Source organism: Herpailurus yagouaroundi, unplaced genomic scaffold (genome assembly GCF_014898765.1).
Source record: "Herpailurus yagouaroundi ecotype Mexico unplaced genomic scaffold, PumYag 210, whole genome shotgun sequence".
Lineage (NCBI taxonomy): Eukaryota > Metazoa > Chordata > Mammalia > Carnivora > Felidae > Herpailurus > Herpailurus yagouaroundi.
The window spans coordinates 26,605,025-26,623,763 of NW_024412441.1; the positions used below are offsets into that span (position 1 = coordinate 26,605,025).

At 37.8% G+C, this 18,739-nt stretch overlaps 1 long non-coding RNA gene across 1 annotated transcript; it reads right to left on the minus strand.

Moving 5' to 3' along the window:
- Positions 1-282: 282 nt before the first annotated feature.
- On the minus strand, positions 283-7,408 carry LOC121016213 (uncharacterized). Its single transcript, XR_005784170.1, has 2 exons — positions 7,329-7,408; positions 283-1,157 (listed from the first exon to the last, which is right to left on the minus strand). It is a non-coding gene; the product is annotated as an uncharacterized LOC121016213 (long non-coding RNA).
- Positions 7,409-18,739: the final 11,331 nt, after the last annotated feature.

The window sequence follows — 18,739 nt, forward strand, 5'->3', positions numbered from 1 at the left end:
AAATGACATGATGGTCTATGTAGAAACATGCAAAATTGACGAAACAAACCTTCCAGGAACTAAGAAGTGCTTATAGGAAATTTTCAGGAACAAAAGGTTAACATGCCAAGTTAATTACAATAGAACCATAATGGACAATTGGAATTTTAAATTAAAAATACAATATCATCTACATTAGCAGCAAAATGCTGAAATGCTTTAGCGCAAATCCAACAAAATATATACAAGATTGACATGAGGAAAATTATAAACATCTGACAAAATTTCCTTAATAAAAGGAAACATATTTTATGATACTTTATTTTATAGGAATTATAATCAATTCTCTGCATCTACATAATCCAAAAATAGCTTTAGAGAAGGACGTGGGGTTTGGGACAGGAAATGCTCCTTTAGCTGCTTGTTTTTATTTTCTTACATTTCCCTCATGCATTAGACTAGATCTACCTGGAGAGCAGACAATATATTCTATCAATCCCTGAGTACTCTGCTGCTAGAAAAGTGCCTGGACCAGACTAAATAAATGTTTATACAAAGAAAAATGAGTATGTATTTGGGGAGATTCTTCAACTCATGAAGAATAGTGTGGCCAAAATAGATGCACTTAAAAGCAAGAGTAGTTGAAATTCCAATGTAAACATGGAAAACAGGATTATACATGCAAAGAATAGAGTGGCCATATCCAATAATATATTCTCTGCTAAACTTCAAAAGTGTGACCATTTTAAAGTCATAGGACATTTAGTGATCTCAATGGGATTTGAACTAATAGTCTTGGAACACCAGTATCACTGAGTTGTAGGTTACTGTGTGAGTGGAAACACACAAATCATTTGAAGACTAAAAAATTGCCAATATTATAAAGGATTTTGGTGGAGAGAAAAAAGATCAATTGAGGCTGAGAGTAGAAATCTACCTTGTGGTAAAGGAACTGAACCATCACAGTGTAACCCTGGGAATTTGTGGATTTAGCTGGCAATGAGCCAGCCTGTTAAAGTGGTAGTGCTGAGGAGTGGCTCTCTTCCCCTAGTGGAAATGTTAGAATATCCCTCAAGCCTGAAGCCTCCAGGAGAGTCCTAGAAACAGCTGGTGCTTCAATCCAGGCAGCTGGGTTCCCTGAGGTCTATTTCCTTACTGCCAAGTTCAGTTTCTCAGGCCTGCAGAATAAGAAGAGAGACCTCTTGATGGCTAGGGGTCCTTGCATCAGAAAGAAACCCAGACTGTGCCCAGCAGATGTCCTGGCCTGGTGTGTATCTCTATGGGATAATGAGAATATGTGGGAAGTGACTTTGGAGTACTTGCATCTCTGCCTCCCTGACCTTGGCCTAGTGAGTTTTCCCTTTTCTCAGTAAAGCATTCCTTAATCCATGCTGCATGATGGTATGATGTTGAGGAATTTGTTCTGCCTTCTTGCATGACAGATGGTAGCCCTGGAGAGACCCACCTGATACGACATATGTTTAGCCTTCCCTGAGAGCTATACTTATCAGATACTGAGTGACATTGTCTCTGCTCTTTACATCCTTCATCCTACTTCAGGTTGCTATTCTTGCTAGAGTCTGGCAATCTGTGAGCATCTTCCAGGGAATAAACACAAATTCTAACTACAGCTGTGCATGCTTGGGTAAAGAGTGGAGCCTTGCCAGCAGTGTGTAGATGGATACCTGGCCTCCAATAAGATGGAAAACACATATCCTTTCTGTTCTGTTTTTCTTTGAAACTGCCAAATTTCATGGAAGGGGATTTCTGATTAGTGGGCTGTTTAACCAGTCTGTGAATTGAACTGGAACAAATATCCATTTATTTAGTTTAATGAGTGTTATGAAGCACAATATTTTTTACCTTTACGTACCTTTTAGCTATTCTGTCCTTTATGTTTTATTTGGGTAATATAAACATTAACTAGAATATTAAAGAATTGCTACATTTGAGGGGCCTTTGTGGGGGCTCAGTCAAACATCTGACTCTTGATTTGGGTTCAAGTCATGATCTCAAGGCTGTGAGACTGAGCCCCTTGTGGAGCTCAGCACTGATCATGGAACCTGCTTGGAATTCTCTCTCTCCCTCTCTCTGCCCTTCCCCTGCTTGCAATCTCTCTCTCTCTCTCACTCTCTCTCAAAATAAATAAACATTAAAAAAAGAAAATTGCTAGGTTTAAGACTTAAGAATTTGAGAGAAAATTTATTTCACCACGCTGTACAAGAAATACTACTTTATACCAATGTGACCATCATCAACTTTCCTTAACGAGAAAACAATAAAACAGTGACTCCTTTAGAAAATCTACAGATTGGATTTGAAACTTTTGTCTTTCACAATTTAATGGAAATAATACACTTTTCTCTTTGATCACTCATGGATTACTTAGCCCTTTTTTGTTAGTCTTTGAAAATCCTTCCGTGTAATTTCCATTATGTTCTTAATACCTTTAGACATTAAAGAGATTAAAAGAAAGAAATGATTTTTTTTCTCTATTCTCTGTATCAGGCATATTAAATTGTTTGGGAGTAGCTTAAGGAAAAATAATTGGGAGAGGCTACATTTACCAGAGTTAAATAACTTGGCCATGATGTAATTTCCAACAGTGGAACTATTCAAACATTTGTCATATTTGACTATTTGTTACAACTGCAAGTTGGCTTATTTAAAAAAAATAGAAAGATATATAACCCAGCAATAAGATGAACTCCCCCAAAAGATGTTTTTATTCCCTGTAGGGAGAGGGAGAAAAACATCAGATAATGTTATCAGAGTTCTAAGAAGATTGTCATTCATATTTGGTTTCTAAATTCAAGATATCAACTCTGCAAATTAAATATATACCAAGTAAAATCGATTTTCTATATTTAGAAAAAATATAAATTTAGTTTACTTTAATAAATTTCAGAGTAAGTGACCTCCTCCTTTCAAAGGAGGAGGCTTTGCTGGTTTCCTGGCTTTCTTTTTGTTTTTCCTCCTCTACTCTTCTCTCATTTTGCATATACTTTTTTTTCTTCTGCTTTCTCTTTGCCTTTTGTGTTATCTTAGTTAATACATCATTTTACCAGAAATTGACCACACAGACTCTCCTATTTTTTTTTACTATTTCAAAACCAAAGTAAATTATGTTCTAAAGTGTTTTATAGCAAAACTGAAAGAGCATCTATGTTGATCTTATCTAAGGCAATTGATCACTCAAATTTTATTGCCCAAACTAAGTTAAATACCAACATAAACTACTTTTCAAAAATATGTGGATAAAGGCTAATGCCATTTTATATTAACTTTTTTGTTATGTTTAATATAATATTATTATATTATATTTGTATTATTTGTATTAATTGTATATTTGTATTAATTGTATATTTGTATTAATTAATTAAATGTATATATTAATTGTATATTTGTATTAATATTATTGTATTACGTTTGTATTATGCACAAACATATATACAAATCCTTAAATGTATGCTCAATGAGGGGCACCTGGGTGGCGCAGTCGGTTAAGCGTCTGACTTCGGCCAGGTCACGATCTCGCGGTCCCTGAGTTCGAGCCCCGCGTCAGGCTCTGGGCTGATGGCCCAGGTTCTGTGTCTCCCTCTCTCTCTGCCCCTCCCCCGTTCATGCTCTGTCTCTCTCTGTCCCAAAAATAAATAAACGTTGAAAAAAAAAATTTTTTTTTAAATGTATGCTCAATGAACATTTACAAAGCGAATCACAAACCAGCACCTCAGGTTTTCTCTCCTCACTATTTTCTCTCCCAGGATACATCCCCACCTCTTCCCAAAGGTAAATTCAGTCTCTGCTTTGCTTGTATTGAATTAACTTTGCTAGCTTTTGTAATTTATAAAATTGAAGTCATAAGGTATGTATTCTTTTATGTCTTGATTCTTTCATTCAATATTATGCTTGCATAAGATTCATCAGTGTTGGTGTATGTAACAGTAGTTCCCTCACTTTTTTTGCTGTATAGTATTTCATTTTATAATATATGACAGTTTACATATTCATTCTATTGCTAATGCATATTTTGGATATTTTTAGTGTGGAGCTATTGCAAAGGTATGTAGACATTTCTACTGAATAAACTTCTAGGAGTAGAATTGTTGGTTCATGGGGAATGCATAGGTTCATTTACTTGATATTGCCAACAGCTTTACAATTGATTTCACTAATTTTCACAACAAACTACCAAGATATGACAAAGCAAGTGTTTTATGTTCTCACCAACACTGAATACTTGATATTTCTATGATTTTAATTTTAGCTACTGTTTTGTTTTTGTTTTTGTATTTGTTGTGTAGTGGTGTTGCATTGTTGTTTTGGTTCATATTTCCTTAATAACTGATGAGATTGAGCACTTTTTTAAATGTTTGTTGGCCATTTGGATATCTTGCACATCTAAGTTCTTGTTTAATTCTTTGCCCATTTTTTACAAAACACTTATTTTATTCTTTTTTATTTTATTCTTTTACTATTATTTTAATGTTTATCTATTTTTGAGAGAGAGAGATAGCTTGAGAAGGGGAGAGGCAGAGAGAGAGAGACACAGAATCAAAAGCAGGCTCCAGATTCCAAGCTGTCAACACACAGCCTGATACAGGTCTTGGACCCTCGAACCGTGAGTTCATGACTCGAGCCAAAGTCAAATGTTTAACTGACTGAGCCACCCAGGCACCCTTCTTATTCTTTTTTAAAATCAATCTGTAATTATTTTAAATTCTGAATATGAGTCTTTAATATATATTACAAATATCTTCTTTCATTTTGTGGATTGCATTTTAACCTTTTTAATGGTATATTTTGATGAACAAGAGTTCTTAACTAAGTCCAATTAATCCATATTTTTTATGGTAGTACTTTGTGTGTCCTACTTCAGGAAACTTTCCCTATCTCAAGGTTGTGGAGATATATTTTATCTTCTAATTTTATATCAATTTTGTTTTGCTTTCCACCTTTAAATATAAATTAACAAGGAAATTATTTTTTATATGGATGATACTAGTAGTGGTCAAGATTCTTAACTAATTAATTAATTAGTTTAAGATTCATTTTTTAAATACATTAATACACTTTGTACTTAAGAGAAGTTTTAGGCTTACAGAAAAATTGAGTAGATAGAACAGAGTCTCCATATATCCCCTTCTCCAAGCTCTCTAGATTCATGTTACTGACATCTTTCACTGGAGTAGCACATTTGTTACAATTGATAAGCCAATGAAATACTGAAATAATATAATTACTACAATAATGCAATACTATTAACTAAGGTCTATGATTTATATTGTTGGGTTTCTCTCCCTCTGCCCCTCCCTGGCTTGCATTCTCTCTCTCTCTCTCTCTCTCTCTCTCTCTCTCTCTCTCCCTCTCTCTCTCATTCCCTCTCTGAAAAAAATAAAATAAATGTAAAAATTTTTTCAAATATTTTAAAAAATTGTGTGTAACCAAGATAGATAGATACTTCATCTTAGTATAAAATCCAGATAAATGTGGTGAGATTATTGTAGAGGATTGGTGACTAGCAGAGTCTGTATTTTGAGAGTTATTATAAGAATAACAGTAATTAGTGACACAGAATAGCTGATCCAAGTGTTTTTTGTTTTTTTTTACATTTTTAACATTTATTTATTTTTGAGAGACAGAGCACAAGTGAAGGAAGGGCAGAGAGACACAGAATCTGGAGCAGTCTCCAGGCTCTGAGCTGTCAGCACAGAGCCTGATGTGGGGCTCAAACTCACAAACCAGGATCATGACCTGAGCTGAAGTTGGCAGCTTAACATACTGAGCCACTCAGGTGCCCCAGGCTGAAATGTTCTGAATGGAACTTTTGCATATAATTGATTTAATCTGAATTGTTTCAGGACATAAAGGAAAAGAGGTGTTCTGATTAGGTTTTCATTTTGAATCTTATTGGCATAGAACCCAAAAGAATTGTGGATCTTCATCAAGAAAAGTTAAAAGGTAAAAATTTATCTCTGAGATCAGAGTAGATGTTCACATCATGACATCAGATTTTAACATCCTAATACTGGTATTCTTTCAAATTTTTAATTACCTTCCAAACATCTGGATGCTTACCATCTGTCATGAGCAATGTACAGATCAGGGTTTCTTAAGAACATCACTATTAACATTTTGACTATTGACCTATTGACAGAAAATTCCCTGTGAATTATAGAATGTTTAACCTCTATCCATTAGATTCCAATAGCTTCTTCTACCCCCGACCTGTAACAAAGAAAATATCTCCAGATAGTGCCAAATGTCCCCTGAAGGGCAAATTTGCTATTGCTTGAAAACCGCTGGTATAGATTCAGGCTTAATGGAATCTGTGTATCTGAAAATTGTCTTTGATTATTTGTTTTTAAGTGAAAAATGCCTCTGCTGTTGATCAGGGAAAGACTTGTAGTTATGTTTTTAGATTTAATGTTGCCAGCTGGGCTCCATGGTAACACCATTTTCTTATCTAGATATACCAACATGTGAGATATATGGCCTCTTAGACTTTCTACTACATGGCTCTTTTCAGAAATAAGTTTTAAAAATGAGTCTCAATAGGTTTGTGGTTTATAAATACTTTGTAGCTGACGAACTTACATTCAATCTAGACATCTTTGGAGATGAGAAGTAGAAAGGAGGGGTGAGAGGTTCAGGGAGCAGTTCTCAATCCCAAATTAGAAAAATACTTTTACGAATAAAACTTTCAGATATATATCCAACCTTTGATATTAACATAAAATTCCTTGAATAAATGAATTTTTCTAACTCATAATTTGCCTTTATGATTAATAAATTGTTCCTTTTTTTCTATTAATGTAGCTTTTTTATTTAAAGATTCTATTATTTCAAAATGCTACCCTTCTCTTGTTTAACATTTATAATCCAGTTCTTCATTGAAGGAAATATTTCATTAATTTTGCATCTGAAACGTATGTACTATCCTGGGTCTATTTATGAGTTCCTTCTACTACTTAATCATAATTGGCTGAAATATTTTTATAAAATTGCATTCAGGTTGAGTTTGACAAGGCTGTGAATTACAGAACAGTTGTTTTTGATCTAAACAATTGTCAGTCTATGGAAATCAAGCACAGCTTGAGGCCAACTTGTATGAGAAGGTTAATGCTCAGACCCTTAACTGTGTGGACTTTTCTTACTCAGACATTCCTGGTGTGACAAGTAAAGACAGTTGCCAGTAATCTCAGCAGGCCCTTAGCAAACACTTCTCTGGAACATAGAATTTTCCTCAGCATTTAGCCCATCTGAGAGAAGAGTCTGAAAAGCCCTTAAAATCCACCTTTCATTTTACACATTAGTTGGCTGATGCTTACACAGGATAAATGACTCACTCATAGTGTCACAGCTGGTAGAACTAACAAGGTCAGAATTTGTATTTTCTGTGTTTCTGATTCCCAGTCCTTGTCTATGAAAGGGCGGGCCTACGCCGGCAGACTCCATCTTGTTCTGTGTCCTTCACCTTGACCACACCTCCCCTTGAGTAAACCCCCCCCTCACCTGCCTAACAGGACTCGGACCCTTCCCCAGGACCCTTCCCCAGCCAATCGGCTGAGGCCATAGCCATTACCTCACCAACTGCCCCCAGGCCCCAATAAAACCTTTGTCCTTTTGAAACTCGCTCTCTTTGCCTGGTATCTCACCGCTGCGTCGGTGCAGGTAGGGGATTGAGCTCAAGCTAGCTCGAATAAAGGCTCTTTGCTTTTGCATCGGACTCGGCTCCCTAGTGGTCTTTGGGGATCACGAATTCTGGGCATAACATCTATTTCTTCTAGACCTTCCTGCAGAGCATGGGAGGCAGTCTGATAGGTGGTCCACTCAGTCAGGAACTCCAATTAGGGGTTTCCTTCAGCAGAAAAGTCCAGAACCAGAAAAGGCCAAGCAAAGATACCCAGGGTGCAACACTACATTTCCCTGGAAAATTAAAATGGAGAACATAAATGTATCAAGAAAATGCAAACTTCCCTCATAAAGGGCCAAAAAAATAAAAGGAAGATGAGCATGACTAGTGGGGGAGAAAAATGAGTTAGTGATTATTGGGGCCTACTGGAATGTCAGGAGAGACAGAATGTGGATTCTTTGCTACTATGGTTACCTTAGGTCATTGGGTAACCTTAAGTGACAGAAAAATAGTACAATCTCAGACAGAAATCCATTCAATGGGAGATTATAGGCAAATATGAAGAGTGCCTGCATCATGACATTTATATCAGGGTCTTGGTAGGTCTAATAGAAAATGGAGGTATAAAAAGTCATCCCAAAAGAAAAAAAAAAGAATTCTTACATCTATAACCAAAAAAACATATGTCTCTCAGTTAGAACAGCTGTTACATGAAGCACTACAAAACTTTATAATCCTTAGTGGAGCGTGTGGATTCCCAGACAAAGAAACACACAAGACACCTAAAATAAAACAGGCAAAAGTGTTAGGAATTTTGTAATAAGGCAGAAAGGAAATGACTTTATACTAGCTTTCTGTAATGTTGTATATACTATGTCAGAACCAGAAGTGGTTGTACACCCTAAACAAACCAAAAATGTATCAATAAAAATACCCTAAATGTGTTCAAATTGCTGAATATTTGACAAAATATCTGAATATTTGGCCAAATTTCCCCCATAAAACTGAAAGGTAAGGTATATGGTTCAGTTGCAGAAGTGTTCACGTTTTTAATTCTTTATAACCAAACATATTAACCACTGCCATGATTGGATCATCAATCTCTAGTGTTAACCTTAAAAAAAAAAACATGAAAAATCAGTTTATTCAGGAATAGCAGAAAATTGCAAGCTATGGCAAGCAAGCTAGGGCAAAACCATAGCCAAGTTCAAAGAACAAAGAAGATTGCTCTTAAATAGAGAAAGGGGGACATTGGGAAGGCTGTTATAAACAGTTCACTGGAGTAATCTGGGAGTTGGAAGTATAGTGACTTCTTATGCATTGAATTGTGACAGTCTCTCATTGGCTGGGCTGTTGCCGGGGTGGAGGGAAGCCTGTCTTCCTCCTGCTGGGACAGTAAAGCAAGATTTATACACCTGCAAGGTGGGTCTCTTTCTATTGGATCTGCAATTGATAAAGAATGGTAGGGAATGATAGCTTCCCCCTGCTAGCCTCCCCATTCCATTATAAATGAGATTTCCTTTTATTAATTTTCACATTGGTATCAAGGTCATTAAGGTGGTTGGTCTTTGGCAGGCTATTGATTGATGGAATTCATTGATAACTATTTGTCTGGCAATAATAATTCGACTAGCATAATTTACCTTACACATTAATAAGTTAAAGTATCAAGATAATATTTGGGACTCTTTTCTCCCAAATGACAAAAGAACAGTAGGGAAATAAATGCCAGATCAGAATAATTAAAACCATTAAAACCAAAGCCTTCTGCTCATTAGCGTCAGGAAACTTGATAACATAGCATGTATTATTTCATTACTGAAAATATTCGAAATATTTGCACCATCTGTCATTTTAAGAATTGTAAAATTCTCTCCATAAAGTGCCTATTTAATGTTCTCTATAGTCCTGTGTGGAAGTGTGGCATAATACAAAAATATAAGCAGTCTTTGTCCTTTGTTCCATACACAGAGCTCCTAAAAGCACTTGGTATTTCCTGAGTGATAGGAGTGTCTTTTGTAATTCATTAAGCCTGCTTCTCCCATAACACCTGAGTTTATGCTAATGAAGTGACTTTGGGAGGGGCTTCTAGGTGAAAGACCAGGTGATTAAAGGGTTGGAATTTCCAGCCCCACATACTAACCTTCAAGGAAGGGGACCAGGGCTGAGGATTGAACTGTATAAAACTTAAACAAAATTTGGAAAGCTTCCAAGTTGGTGAACACATTGAGGAACAAGGCCAGTGGCACTCCCAGAGAGGACATGGAGCTTCCATGCCCCTCCCCCCATACCTTGTCCCATGCATCACTTTCATTTGTCTGTTCCTGAGTTACATCTTATACTAAACTGGTAATAGTAAGCAAACCATTTTCCTGATTTCTAAAAGCCATTCTAGCAAATTATCAAAACTGAAGAGTCATGGAAACCTTCAATTTATAGCTGATTGGGCAGAAGCATAGGTGACAGACAATAGACATTTGAAATGGGATAGTCTTGTGGGATTAAGCCCTTAACCTGTGGGGTCTGCACTAACTCTGAGTAGTGTGAAAACTGAATTGAATTGAATTGTAGGACATCCCGTTGGTATCTGGAGAGTTGGAAAATTGGTTTTTATGGGATACACCCTCCTCAAAACCCACATATTTTGCATTAGAAATGTGAGTAAAAGCAGTTCAGGCAGGCAGGACAATATCACTCCTTTTTATAGGTAATAGAAGAAAGGCTTACAAAATTGAATTGGTTAACCAACCAAAAAGGTAAGCCATGATGAGTGCCCATGTTTGTACCTTAATCCCGAACTCAATACCATCTCCTTTCTTCCCTCTCTATTATTATCACAGGTTGGCCTTCTGACTAGTCACAGGATCATATGTTTGAATATCAAAACTGCAGAAACCCAACTAACATGCAGAGACTAGGGTAGACTCAGAATAATTGGACAACCAAGTCAATACAAGCTATTTTCCTTAGAAATTGGGTTACAGAAATACTCCTCTTAAAAACTGTATGAAAGCTGCTTGTTGCTGTTTTTTAAAATTATTATCCAAATTCTCTTGAAAGCAACTTCTGTTTTTTGTTTTTGTTTTTGTTTTTTTTCCTCAGCAAACTGCTGCAGTGTTACAACAGTTGATTTCCACAAAAGTTCATTTGTGCGATAAACTTATTGCAAGTGAAAATGCTATCTATGAAACCAGAGGGTCTATTTAGAGAGAGGGAGAGATCAGTACATTTTATTAGGCAGAAAATTGGCAAAGGCTTGACAACCTCTTGCTAATGCTGTTGATCGCATTTCCATCAGATGGCAGATTCAAAGGTTAGCCTGAATTGACAAATGGCGGCAGTGTGTGTGTGTGTGTGTGTGTGTGTGTGTGTGTGTATCTGCATGTGTCTATATAGGGAGTGGTTGTGGGCAGTGATAGGAAACAATTCAGGCCAAATACAAAAAGCCATACTTAATGGTAGCAGCAACTAACACCACAAAGTGGCTTGTTGTGCATCACACTCATTAAGCATTAATGGGTAATTATAGTATGAAGCAAAGTCCTCTTAATGTGGTGATTGGGTGAGAAATAGCACTCCAAACTACATGGCATGCTTTAGATCACACTTAGAAAACTTGAAATGGAAAAACCCAGCAATTTTCCTCAGACATTTTTATTGTAGCTGCGTTTTAAAATATGCAAATATTTTCTAATGATGTTAGCTTCATCTTACTTAGCTCATCCATGTATGACACATTAAGTGCCATCCTAAACTGATAAATCTGGGCTATGATTTCAACACAGCAGTCCCCTTGTGTATTCCTTTTCTTCCGAAATGACCTCAGAAAGATTTAAATGGAATATAACTCTAATTGCAGTAGATAGATTCTGTACTCATTTTCAAAATCTGAGTAAATAGATAAAAATTTTATTCTGATGGACAGCCTTCCTTGATTGCTATAACCACACACTAAAACTGCAAATCTGACAGATCCTGTTCCTCTTAATATCCTTAATGCTTTTAAAACATTTCATGCTTAGCACTCTTGAACAGCTTCCAATAGTCTTGATGATCAACTCCAACCTCTTTGGAGAGCTCCAGAAGGGCATCTGCTTTCTGTCCCATACCTGGTCTCCTGCCTCATTGCTTTTCCACTCCACCACCATATACTCAAGGCATATGGAGCCTATTGCATTCCCATATCTTGCTATGCTCCCATATGTTCCTGAGCTCTTCAGGAGTCATTTGACTATATGCCTGGAATAGCCTTCTTTCACCTCTCCACCTGGCTGACTCTCTCCACTCATCATTCAAACCCAAGCCAGGTGTCACATTCTCCCACCTTCCCCTGAGGAGCTATCCCTTTCTCTTCAGGCTGGGTTTTGTGCCCTGGCTCTGTACCCCACAATTGTTGATCCATTGCTGTTACAGCCAGTCTCTCACTGTATTGTCATTACCTGTATTCTTGTCATTGAGGACCCTTGGAAAGCAGACACTGTCTGATTTTATGACCCTAGTGCCTAGCAGCATGATGGCATATAGCAGTCAATGAATGGTTTAGTGAATGAGTAAATTCAATATGAAATAAACTTCTTTTTGACACAGATCTATGAGAGATACATTTTATAGACCTATTGTGATAGTCCCAGGTTATTGAAAAGTGGTGTTGACCAAGAAGGGAAATGGGCTGACCAAATTGCCCAAAGGTATTTAGAAAATGTTTCATGTGGGGGCGCCTGGGTGGCGCAGTCGGTTAAGCGTCCGACTTCAGCCAGGTCACGATCTCGCGGTCCGTGAGTTTGAGCCCCGCGTCGGGCTCTGGGCTGATGGCTCAGAGCCTGGAGCCTGTTTCTGATTCTGTGTCTCCCTCTCTCTCTGCCCCTCCCCGTTCATGCTCTGTCTCTCTCTGTCCCAAAAATAAATAAACGTTGGAAAAAAAATTAAAAAAAAAAAAATAAAAAAAAAGAAAATGTTTCATGTGTATGTAACATCTAATTTAGCAGAATTTAAGGCCAAGGTATGGATTGGAGGAGAGTGACATTAGTTACGATTTTATTCTGACAACTTTTTACACATATTTGTATCATGCATTGTAGATCATACAAATGATTTTGGCATGTATCATTTCACTTTTTACTTAATCTCTCCTCTTTTTTTCTATTCTTCTGTGTGGAAACAATGGTGTTGTTGGAACAATGGCACAGATGGTAGCAAAGTGAGGGCTGAGAGAAGAGAGGCAGTGTTGATTGAAATAATTAAGATCTTTTCTTTTATTTTTGAGACAGAGAGAGAGAGAGCGTGTGTGCTTGAGTGGGGGAGGGGCAAGAGAGAGGGAGACACAGAATCTGAAGCAGACTCCAGGCTCTGAGCTGTCAGCACAGAGCCAAACGTGGGACTTGAATTCATGAACCATGAGATCCTGACCTGAGCTGATGTTGGATCCTTAACCGACTTAACCACCCAGGTGCCCCATGATAAAGGTTGTTTTTTAAAGGAAGGGGCAATCCCTACTGGATCGTGTCACCATTAAGCAAATTTGTGGTACACTTCCATACACTTCCATACACTTCCATAGTACAGTTGCCCTCTCAGTGGCCTAATCAAACTATTTCATGACTTTTCCTCTCACCACAAACACCACATACCCCCCTCTCAGATGATGACCTTATCTTCTATCAAGAAAATAAAAGCAACCAAAGGGGAACTTCATCTTCCTTCCATGAAATCTACTAAGCCTCCTGTATTTGTTTCCTTCTCTGAAAAGAGGGACACAGTATCATGTGCCCGTAGTTCCTCACTACATGGTGGAAGCATCCCCTCTCACCTCCTCATGGATTTTGCTCCTGCACTACATCCTCTTATTATTGTCTTTTACATGCTCAGTTTCTCTTTGTTAGTTGTGGTACAGCACAGTGGCACACCATTGTAGTGTGGTATCACTCATCTCTAAGTAAATATGTAACCCTTCCTTAGCCTGAGGACCCTTCACAGTCACTTCTCAGTTCCTAATTACAGCTGAAGGGAATCACAATATGCTACCCCTAAATACACCACTTTAGCCTACAGATTATTTAGAGCTAAAGGCAACTGGAAATCAGCATATAAGAAATAAACCTTCTTGGAGCTTCCCTTATCTAAGAGCAGAAACTTTTGAGCAATGAAGACTGTCATAAATCCCTTCTCTTGGGAGAGTTTATACCCAGGAGGAGGACAGCAATTCAGCACTGAGATGGGCCTTTACAGGTAAATAAATTTCACTAAAATAACCCTTATCTTAACATTAGTTTCCCCATACTTCACTTTCCCTCAATTCACCACTTCTAGAAGTTCAACTCTTTTTTTTTTTTTTAGGTCTTGTCACTTCTCCACAAATATCTTGTCCTTTGTTAAAATGGTATCCAAACCTCTAGTCAAACCACCTTTTTGGGGGTTTCATTTCATTTCAGTGAAGTCCCCCCCATATGCATATGAAATAAAGTTTTTTAGCCTATTAACCTGTCTTTTGTCAGTTCAGTTTGCAAGCACCCAATCCCCAAACCTAAAAGGATAGAGGAAAAAGGTTTTTCCCATCCCTGATACAGCCAAACAGCTTAAAAGAATGATCTATAATTGCTGATTCCACCTCATCACTTTCCATTCTTGCCCAATTCACTACAACTGGTTTTTTGATCCCACCACCCATGCTTCTGTTTTGCTAGGGCAGCCAGTAACTTCCATGTCCTATTTCTCACTACAACGGATTACTTTTCTCCTTAGACTTCTGACAGTCCACGCCCTTGGATTCTAGCAACAGGACTACCTCTTCTGTGTCTCTTAACTAATTTCTCTAATTTCTAAATGTTAATGTTAAATGTTCTTAAAGCCCCTCTCTTACTTATTCATCATATTTCTTTATATAATTTCAACCACAGCATTCCAAATATATATTACATATTTGTTGATGATGTCCAGATTTGCCTGGATTTCCATCTTTAACACAAATCTCCAGCTCATCCATCCAACTTGTCTATTTGAGATCTCAATCTGAATGGCTAACCCTACCACTAACTTGACATGCCAAAAATAGTCACTTAACTTCACACCTGAGCCCTTAGAATTGCCTCCCCTGTAACCTTATTTGTCTCAGTAAATGCTACCATTTGTCCAGTTGGTCAGTCCAAAAATCCAGAAGCTAAGTTGTTCCTTCTATTTCCCTCATTCTCTTCATTTAATACATAAGGAAGGCTCTCCCCATAAAATGTCTCAAATGTGACAACTTCTCTCTTCTTTACAGATGCCACCCTAGTCTAAGCCAACATGGGGTTTTGTGACAAGCATCCTAAGTAATCTTTTTTATGCTCTTCTTCCTTCACATAGCTGCTGAAGTGATATATTTTTAAAATATTTTTATTTTATTTATTTTTGGAAGTGGGAGAGCAAGAGCATGAATGGGGAAAGAGGGAAAGAGGAGTGGGACAGAGGATCCAACTGGGCTCTATGCTGACAGCAGATACCCTGACGTGGCACTCTAACTCACAAAGCATGAGATCATGACTTGAGTCAAAGTTGGAGGCATAACCAACTGAGACAGCCAGGCACCCCCAAAGTGGTATTTTTTTAATTGCAAGTTTAATCTGCCTAAATGTTTCAGTGGTGGCTCTGTTCTTGGGATTTAAAAAAAAAAAAATGAGAATCCCTAAAGCAGTCTCAACACTCTCCGTGATCTTGCTTCTACCTACTCCTTCAGCCTGCATTCTGACAGCCCTGTCACTAACTATGCTCAGTCCTGGTGGCCTTCTCATTGTTGCCTGAACACACCTCTGTCTCTACTGCATTGGGACTTGTGGTGTAAGTGGTTTCCTCTGTGTGGACACTTCTTCTACCAGATCTTTCTTTACATATCTTGCTCCTTCAGTCATTTGTGTCTTGGATCAAATTAACATTACTGGTATTATAGAAATTTCCTGGCTTTACCTGTCCCCATCTAACTCCTAATATATCACCATTTTTTAAATTTTTTTCTTCATATAGTTAATTGTCCATGTGTGCTTATGTGTGTTTATAACCACAAACTTAGTGATGCATGCAGATATCACACACACACACACACACACACACACACACACACACAATTCAAAGTGGAAAACACCCACACTCCTTGCTTCTTCCTCTAACTTCAAAGCTTAAAGATAGTTTTTCATCTGTATGCAGTAGCTGGACCAGAGAGAGGAGACAATGGTTAGAACATTCCATCAACACCAAAGGCAAGGAAAAGTTTAAAAATGTAAGAAGAGCTTTGATACCTGCTAACTGCTTAGGGAAGGATAGTTCCCTGAGAAAAGTGGAAGGGATGGGGCCTTCAAGGGGGAACAAACAATGGAAGTTCTAAGAGACAAAGGAAAGGGAGAAGAATGGAAAGAAAGACCCAAGTAAGACATTCTCAGTGGGATTTGGACAGTTGAGGTCAGCACATCATAAATATGTAATTTATGATGTTGAAGTTCCTTGCTCTTATTCTTCTGCTTTTTTATTCTCTTGACTCCAGCCCAAAGAGACCTGTGTACACAAAATGCTGGATTCCCTTAGCTCTGATCATACATGTGAGATGAGCTGGAAGTCTCCACCAAACCAGTCTGCAAACCAGGATGCAAACCAGTGACCTAATTTGCCTGCAAATAACTATTTGTCTGAATTAAAGTACACTCATTTATCATTTTTCAAGTGTAGTTTCACTTTCAAACTTTTTTTAATCGCTAAACAACGGTAGATACTTCACTAAATCTGCTCTGCTGAGAATTCCCAAACTTAAAACAAAGGGACCATTTGTCCCTCCAAGAGGCTGCTTTCAAGGGCAATGTTAGTGTTCTGGAAGTGCACATTCCTCCTATCCAAGTGAGCAGAAAAGAGTATTTCGGCAGTCCAAACAAAACACAAAGTCAGGTAGATAGAAGACAATGAACATGGGATGGCCCATTGGTTCAATACACTATCGGAGTTAATGGATATGCACCAATTGTCCCTTGAGCAGGAGCTCAGAGTGCCCCAGGAATCAGGAAGTAGAAGGTCATAAAAGAAGGAGATAAGTGATGAGACATGAGACATATTACAGGATGAGACTATATTTCATTTTGTTTTTGCCCTGGAGCCCACTGTGCAGTTTCAATGATCTTGCTTGCATAAACTTGCTTTATTTGACATATGAAGTCAAGCCCATTCTAGAACAGGATGCTGGAGAGCACAATGGCCTGAAACAAAAATACACACAATTCTCGACTCCAAAATAATTTGACGTGCACATCCTGGGAAAGCAGCTCTCCCTGAGATGAGGAAGGTTTGTGTATGTTAGCAAAACAGCACATACAAGTTACAAAAACTCAGGAAGGGGAAAAATCACAATCAGAATAATTTAGTGTTAAATTAGTGTAGTGCTGGCTATCAGCATGAAAATACTACATGCAAATTCACTGCAGGTAATTTAACACTAATTACTAAAGTGCTCTGTTTCCCTGACCTTCTCTTCAGCATTCCTCCTTGTTTACGCACTTTTAGCTTGCCTGTATTTCCTTTTGTTCGTGTAGCTTTTATTGGGTCAACTGGGAGGTGTGGCACATGGTTGTGCTTATAGCGTGAGACATTGAGCTTATCTTGGGATTTCTATACAGACAGTTCCATGCTGCTACTACAGCAATTCCCATTAGTAGTGCTGGAAGCCTTTTAAATAAACTGAGCTCACTTATATATATTCATGTGTTTATTTCTTATAACAACAGCTACATTATACAATGCACTGGTTTGATCACTTCAACTCTTCTCTGCTTGGAAAGCTAATAGAACAAAGCGAAAGAAGAGAAATCAAAGTTATGATTTATGTAGCACGATCTCCACCTGCCACTACAGAGTTGAGTTGCCTGTAACCTTAAAGGGGCAATTTATGCCAAGAAAACCTGGAAAGGCAGATCAGAGAGCAAGAAACCTTGCTAATTTGTTTTTGAGCACTCTTGTAGGTAGCTGCTATTTTAAAGACTGAGAAGGACTTATATGTGTACCCCTGTTGCAGTATTTCCCATTCATTTATGCAAAAAGCTTTTGGCTGGATTTTGCGCAGATTCAGTCATCTCCTACCCTCTTTTGTGCATCTCCTTTTGTAAACAATATGTTTACTTTCAGCTGAGTGAACCACTGCTTCCTGACTCTCCTTTGATCATCTCACACTCAACACCTTCATCATACTGGAAAATAAGGATATAAACTGAAATCTAAAGCTACTTTTCTCATCATTAATTACAGTGGCAACCTAAGTGACAAGAACATGGAGGCGGTAGACACTGGTGCTGAAGAACACAACATCCTATTCTTCCATTCTATGAGTTTTGGTTTGTTTGATTTTGCTGTATGTTACTTGTCAGTTTCATCTGCCCGCTAAACTATAAAGTCCACAGGGACAAAGACTTGAGTCTTGGCTATATTTTATTTCTAAAATCTGGCAAGTGTCTAAACCTGAGAGACACATATAAACTAGCTGTTGGATTGTTTTGAAATGTCACTGTTGAAAGGTTCATGAAGAATATAGGTCTTACTCCACTTATTAATCAGATAACTGGAGGAGATAAGAATCTTGAGGTCAAGTCTGTTATAACAGTCCAGGTTCATGAAATTTAAAGGTAAATATGAATTTGAATATTTTATTCATTTCTTCAACAAATATTTAATGTTTATTATGTGTTAGAGAAACAGCCATGAAAAACACACATAAAGATCCCTACCTTGGATAGTTCTAGTGGGAGAGTCAGACAACAGACAAAAGACATACACAAACATACATACTTTACATGTTTCTAAGGAAAACAAACAAAGCAGGGAAGAGGGCTAAAAAGTACTGAGAGGGGTGTGAAGCATTGACATTTCAGGTGCAGTGATGAGGGGAGCCTCACTCACGGTATCTCTGAGTAAGCACTAGGGCAGTGTGGAAGTGAGCCGTGTATGTATCTGAGGGAAGATTGTTCTGGTGCACAGGCTATGAATAGCAGTAAGATCATATGTTCTAGAAATAGCTGGACAGTCTGGCTAGAGCAGAATGAATGCGGAGGTAAATAGGAGGTAAGGTCACAGAGAGTTCATGTAGGACTTTACAGATCATAGTAGGGGTTTTCATTTGCTTAATAA